This window comes from Manis pentadactyla, chromosome 6, assembly GCF_030020395.1.
Source record: "Manis pentadactyla isolate mManPen7 chromosome 6, mManPen7.hap1, whole genome shotgun sequence".
Taxonomy (NCBI): domain Eukaryota; kingdom Metazoa; phylum Chordata; class Mammalia; order Pholidota; family Manidae; genus Manis; species Manis pentadactyla.
Window position 1 is genome coordinate 14,476,884 of NC_080024.1, and position 6,340 is coordinate 14,483,223.

A 6,340-nucleotide genomic window follows, 5' to 3' on the forward strand; every position below is an offset into this window, starting at 1 on the left:
GGGTGTTAGATGCAACAGGAACTCTTGTTAGTGATATTACATGAAGCCGTGCAATGTGGTTAGTTAGTAAAATGTGCCCTTCCTGTTTTGAGCTTGATGCTACAGTATTTAAGGCTAAAATAGCATGATGCCTGGAATTTGCTTTAAAAACTTTAGAGAGAGAAGAGAGGGAGGAAGGAAATTGGTGTGGCAAATTGATGATGGCTATTGGGGTCCCATGGTGATTTCATGAGTTTGTGATTTTCTCTAATTTTGTGTGCTCTTTGAAAGTTTATATAATACAACATAAAATTCCATCTGATTTGGGTGTATTACAAAGAAAAAGGTTTATAAGGACACTGTACTTTCTTTTTGTCAACTTCTAAGTGTTCTTATTAACTTCACTATTTTGTTTCTAATTATACACACAGCATATAGTCAATATAAAAAAAACTGTAAAACACAACAAAGAGCAAAAAGAAGAAATAAGGCACATGAAATTATAGATAATTTAAGGTGAAACAAAAGTGATCATGGAAGAAATAATTATACATTTGTATCTGGTCTTTTATTACAACTACATATATTTTAAAAGAAATAGGTTTGGGGTCAGCTATTTAGGCAATACATTTTCTTTTCTTCTAGAGTGGTATGGAATAAATGGAAGTTTTCAACCAGAATTTCCACCTGGCCTCAATAGTGATATGCATATAAGGGCTTGTTTATACGTCAATGTGATGTTTACCACACTGCTGATCCATCACGGGAATTGCAGGATTGCCAGTTCCAGGGTAAGGGGTGCAGAGTAGCAGCCATTCTCTCCTCCCCTCTGTTTCTGGTACATAAAATTGGTCAGGCACTGGCCAGTCACCAGGGACCTGCCCATGGAGTTCCTCCTAGAAGGGGAAAGAGGAAGTGGAGCATGCCTGGTCCTGTAGAGGAGAGAGAGAGAGAGAGAGAGAGAGCGAGCCAGGGAGTGGATCCAAGAGAGAGGAGGCTAAGCGCCCTGGGAGAGAGAGAGTCAAGCAGCTGGGGTTTCAGTGAACTAGAACAAATAGTTCTAAAATTCATATGGAGCCATAAAAGACCCCAAATAGCCAAAGCCATCCTGTGAAAGAAGAACAAAGCTGGGGGGGATTATGTTCCCTGACTTCAAGTTCTACTACAAAGCTACAATAATCAAAACAATGTGGTACTGGCATGGGAAGAGATCCATAGATCAATGGAACAGAACAAGAGAGCCCAGATATAAACCCACACATATATGATCAATTAAGATACAATAAAATAGCCATGAATATACAATAGGGAAAAGATAGCCTCTTCAACAACTGGTGTTGGGAAAACTGGACAGCTACATGTAAGAGAATGAAACTGGATTTTTGTCTAACTCCATATACAAAAATAAACTCAAAATGGATCAAAGACCTGAATGTAAGTCACAAAACCATAAAACTCTTAGAAGAAAACATAGGCAAAAATCTTTTGAATGTAAGTATGAGCAATTTTTTCCTGGACACATCTCCTTGGGCACAGGAAACAAAATAGAAAATGAACAAGTGGGACTACATCAAACTAAAAAGCTTCTGTACAGCAAAGGACACCATCAGCAGAACAAGAAGGCATCCTACAGTATGGAAGAATATATTTGTAAACAACTCATCTGATAAGCAGTTAACATCCAAAATACATAAAGAACTCATACACCTCAACACCAAAAAAACAAATAATCTGATTAAAAAATGGGGGAAGGATCTGAACAGACATTTCTCTAAAGAAGGAATACAAATGACCAACAGGCACATGAAAAGATGCTCCACATTGCTAATCATCAGGAAAATGCAAATTAAAGCCACAATGAGATATCATCTCATACCAGTTAGAATGGCCACTATTCAAAAGACAAGAAATAACAAATGCTGATGAGGATGCAGAGAAACAGGAACCTTCCTATCATGTTGGTGGGAAAGTAAATTGGTGCAACTGCTGTGAAAAGCAGTATGGAGGTTCCTCAAAAAACTAAAAATAGAAATACCATTTGACCCAGTATTTCCAGTCCTAGGAACTTCCCTGAAGAAAACAAAATCCCTGATTCAAAAATATATATGCATCCCTATGTTTATTGCCACACTATTTGCAATAGCCAAGATATGGAAGCAACCAAAGTGTCCATCAATAGAGGAATGAATAAAGAAGTGGTACATCATGCTCACTTCGGCAGCACATATACTAAAAAAATTGGAATGATACAGAGAAGATTAGCATGGACCCTGTGCAAGGATGACATGCAAATTTGTGAAGCGTTCCATTAAAAAAAAAAAAGCAGTGGTACATATACAGAAGGAATATTGTTCAACCATAAAAAGAAAAGAAATCCTGCCATTTGCAACAACATGGATGGATCTAGAGGGTGTTATGCTCAGTGAAATAAGCCAGGTGGAGAAAGACAAGTATCATATGATTTCACTTATTTGTAAAATGTAAAAACAAAGCAAAACAGAAGGAACAAAACAGACTCATAGACACTCAGAAGTAAGTATTGGCTACCAAGGGGGAGGGGTTGGGGTGGGAGGGGGACATGAGGGAGATGAAAGGGCATAATAATTCACAATCTAAATATAAATTGGTCACAGGGATTGTGGTACAGCCTGGAGAGTATAGTCAGTGATTATGTAACATCTTTCTACACTGATAGATAGTAACCATGCTAGAAGGGGTGAGGGTTTGATAATGTGGGTAAACTGCTGAACCACTGTGTTGTGCATTTGAAACCAGTATAAGATTGTATATCAAGGATACTCTAATTAAAAAAAAAAGTTGGAAGGACAAACCCTTCTAGAACATCTTCTTCAGTCAATTGGCTCTTAAGAAAATATTTTCAATCAATTCTAATTAAATTATGGAATATAGAGATTTGGCTGCAATTTGCTTAGAGACTAGATGAGTGAGTAGTTGGAAGTTTGACAAACGAAATGAGAAAGCCATTTCTCACCACACCAGCAGTTCCATTGTGTCAGATTTCAGGCCTTTACATCTACAGAGACACTTAGTGACATGATTGATTTGGAAAACTATTTTGTGCAACAGAACAAAAGGACAGTGCAACAATCGCCTTGAGTTCCAACTCCAAGTTATTTCAAAACAGCAGCAGTGGCAATTGGCAAACTTTAGGACATAGTGACATGGATAAGGAACAATCATCCTGGAATTATCCGAACAATGCATTAACTCTATCAGTCTGCCACCAGCTCAAGCAAATATTTCCTGATAAAGTTTTATTGCTTCCTTAGTAAACAATTTAGAAGCCTTGATCTCTGATTTGATTCAAGCAAAAAAGCAGCTCATTTTATATATGTTGCCTGAGTTTTTCTCTTCTCCTACTCTTTCCAACAGTTGCCCAGACACCTACCCATAGTATTTTCCTGGCATCAATTAGATGTAAAAGATGTGATCACACATTTAGGTGTTACTATTCTGAAAGAGTGCTTGCATTTTTAATGGCATCAAGATCCTAAGAGAATGGTTTTCAACCCGAGCAGCACATTAGGGTCACCGGGGAAGATTTAAACAAAGCGAAATAGCAGACAAAGACAACGATGCTGGGACAGGCTCCCAAACATTCTGATTTAATATGTTCTGAGGTAGGACCTTGGTATTGACATTTTTAAGTTTCCCAAGTGCTACCAATGTGCAGCCAGAAAGAACAACTGCCCTAACCTCAAGTGAATTCTTAACCACAAGTCCAGCCACTTCTTGAGGGTCTCTGAAGGGCCTTTAAAGGGTTCTTTAAATCATCTCCAAAATGATCTTTTTCTTTGATTTTAAAATTCATTTGGGAAAACATTTATATCTAAGTGTGCTATTCAAGTATTGTTTCACTCAAGAAACCTTAAAAGTGTTTGCCAACAGGGGATGCTGTTAATGCACAGAAGGGCAAATAAAGTATAATCATTGTAGTTGTTAAAATATTTCTAAACACCTAAAATATTTCATCTATTGATAACCCCATAACATGGACTTCACTAGAGCCCAGATCTGGATTTCAAAATAGTATTTTTTACTAAAGGGAGCCAGGAATTCTTGGGGGAAATGAGCAATTTAAGGCCTGGAACATGGAAAGTATATGGTGAGGGTAGGATATCTGTTTTCCCTGAAGCAAGAAAATGTTCAAAGTCTAATGGGGATGTTCTAAAAGGACACTGAAGCCAGAATGAAGAAATTCCCATTGGCTAAATTTGGGACAATTTGAGCATCACAAGGAATAATGACTATAAAATGATGGTAACAGTAAATCAATAACAAAAATCCCCCATCCATGACGCTCAAAATTAAACAAAAAGAAGGAAAGAGAAGGAAGAAATTTATTTGCCACTCTTGCGAGTGACTATTAATAACAACTCTTTATTCTGAAAGGAGAGAAAGAGACAGTGTCTCTGCCCTTATGAAAAGAATGGAGGCTCATCTCTAGGTGGTGGAGGAAAGCTATAGATGCTACGTGATAGAGAACAAGTGGGAGATAATCTTAAACCACCAAACCCCAATGAAATAACTGATTAATGCAGTGATCATTAATGGATATGAGAACCACTGGATAAAAAGTTAATAGGATTTCTGCTTTAGTTAAGAATGGAGTAACAGGGATAAGATATATCTTAAAACAACTAAATCATCAAACAAAATACATGAAAAAATAACACTCAAGAAATTGGACATAAACTAATGAAGGACAATGATCCCTGAGAGACTGAACACAAATGTGAGTCCTCGGAATGCCCAGCTTATTGTTGGCAGTTTCCAGGCTACAGTGCAGGGATGGGAAATACAGGCAGTGTACTGGTCTCCCTGAGTTGAGCTGATGGAGCTGGCAGTCCAGGAAAACCAAGATACTAAGAGAATGCAGGGAGAGAAAAGAAGTGAGGGGCACAGTGAAAACTGGAGATAAGGAGGGAATGTCCCTCAAGTATACAACTGAGTGTAGTTTTTTTCCTCACATGCATGTGAGGAAACCACCTGAGACCAGGGAAAGAACTACCTGAAAAGATTAGAAGGGAACCTTACTAAAGTTCATCCAGGGACAGAAATAGTGCCTGTGCCCACTAGCCAGGGAGGAAAACCTCATAATTCAGAGAGCACCAGATACAGTATTTAGATGGATTTCATTTCAGTAGTGGAGAAAATTAACCCTAGAATAAATGCAGCCTTGGCCCCACTTAACAAAGCTTAAATATAGGGTCCCAAAGGATCAAACTGTTTATAAGCCCTTAGTCATGTTCTAGAACAAAGCTGGAAGCATTTGTTTACAGGAATTTTAAAAAGAAATGTTGTGTACTTCACAATACCTGGTGTCCAATCAAAGATGCATGCAATGAAGCAGAAAAATGAAACCCATAATGAAGAGATAAATTGAAAACTGGAAGTGACTTATATATGACACAGGTGGTAAAGAATATTACAACTTTGATTATAACTGTATTACATACATTTAAGAAACTAAAGCAAAGCTTTAACGTGTTAAATTGAATTTATACTTAAAAAAAAACTTCCAATAAAGAAAACACTGGACCCAGAATGCTTCATTGGAAAAAAACACATATTTTATACAAAGCACTCCAGAAAATTGAAGGAGGGAATATTTTCTCTAACATATTCTCTGAGTCCAGCATTATTTTGACACCAAAACCAGACATAGACTTGTTTTTTAAAAAAAGAAAACTACAGACTAATATCCTTTATGAACATATATGCAAAAATTCTAAACAAAAGTTTAACAAAATGAATCCAATAGTATATAAGAAGGATAATACATCATGACCAAGTGGGGTTTATCTAATAATGTGAAGTTAATTTAACATTTGAAAATCAATGTTTCTAAAAAAGAAAAACTGGCAAATTGGGAGTAGAAGGGGACCCTATCAACCTGACAAAGAGCACCTATGAAAAATTTACAGCTGACAGCATATTTAATGATAAAAGATGGAAAACTTCCCCTCAGTAAAAAGTTCTTACTGCTTCTTTTAAATATAGTACTAAAGGTTGTAGCTAGTGCAATTAGGCAAGAAAAAGAAATAAAAGGGATATAGATTAGGAAGGAAGACATAAAATTGTCTTTATTCTTAGATAACATGATTATTTGCATAGAGAATCCTAAAGAATCCACAGAAAAACAATTAGGACTAATAAGTGAGTTAAGTAAGGTTGTAGGATGCCAATTCAATATACAAAACTCACCTGACTTTCCTATATACCAGAAACAATCAGAAATCAAAATTAAAAAGCAATACCATTTATAATAGCATCAAAAATATTACTTACAGATATGCATAACAAAAAATATAAGACCTGAAAACTATAAAACATTTCT

At 36.5% G+C, this 6,340-nt stretch overlaps 1 non-coding gene across 1 annotated transcript; it reads left to right on the forward strand.

Moving 5' to 3' along the window:
* Nucleotides 1-2,184: 2,184 nt before the first annotated feature.
* LOC118927843 (U6 spliceosomal RNA) lies at nt 2,185-2,294 on the forward strand. The gene has a single exon (XR_005030993.1). It is a non-coding gene; the product is annotated as a U6 spliceosomal RNA (small nuclear RNA).
* The last annotated feature ends 4,046 nt before the right edge of the window (nt 2,295-6,340 follow it).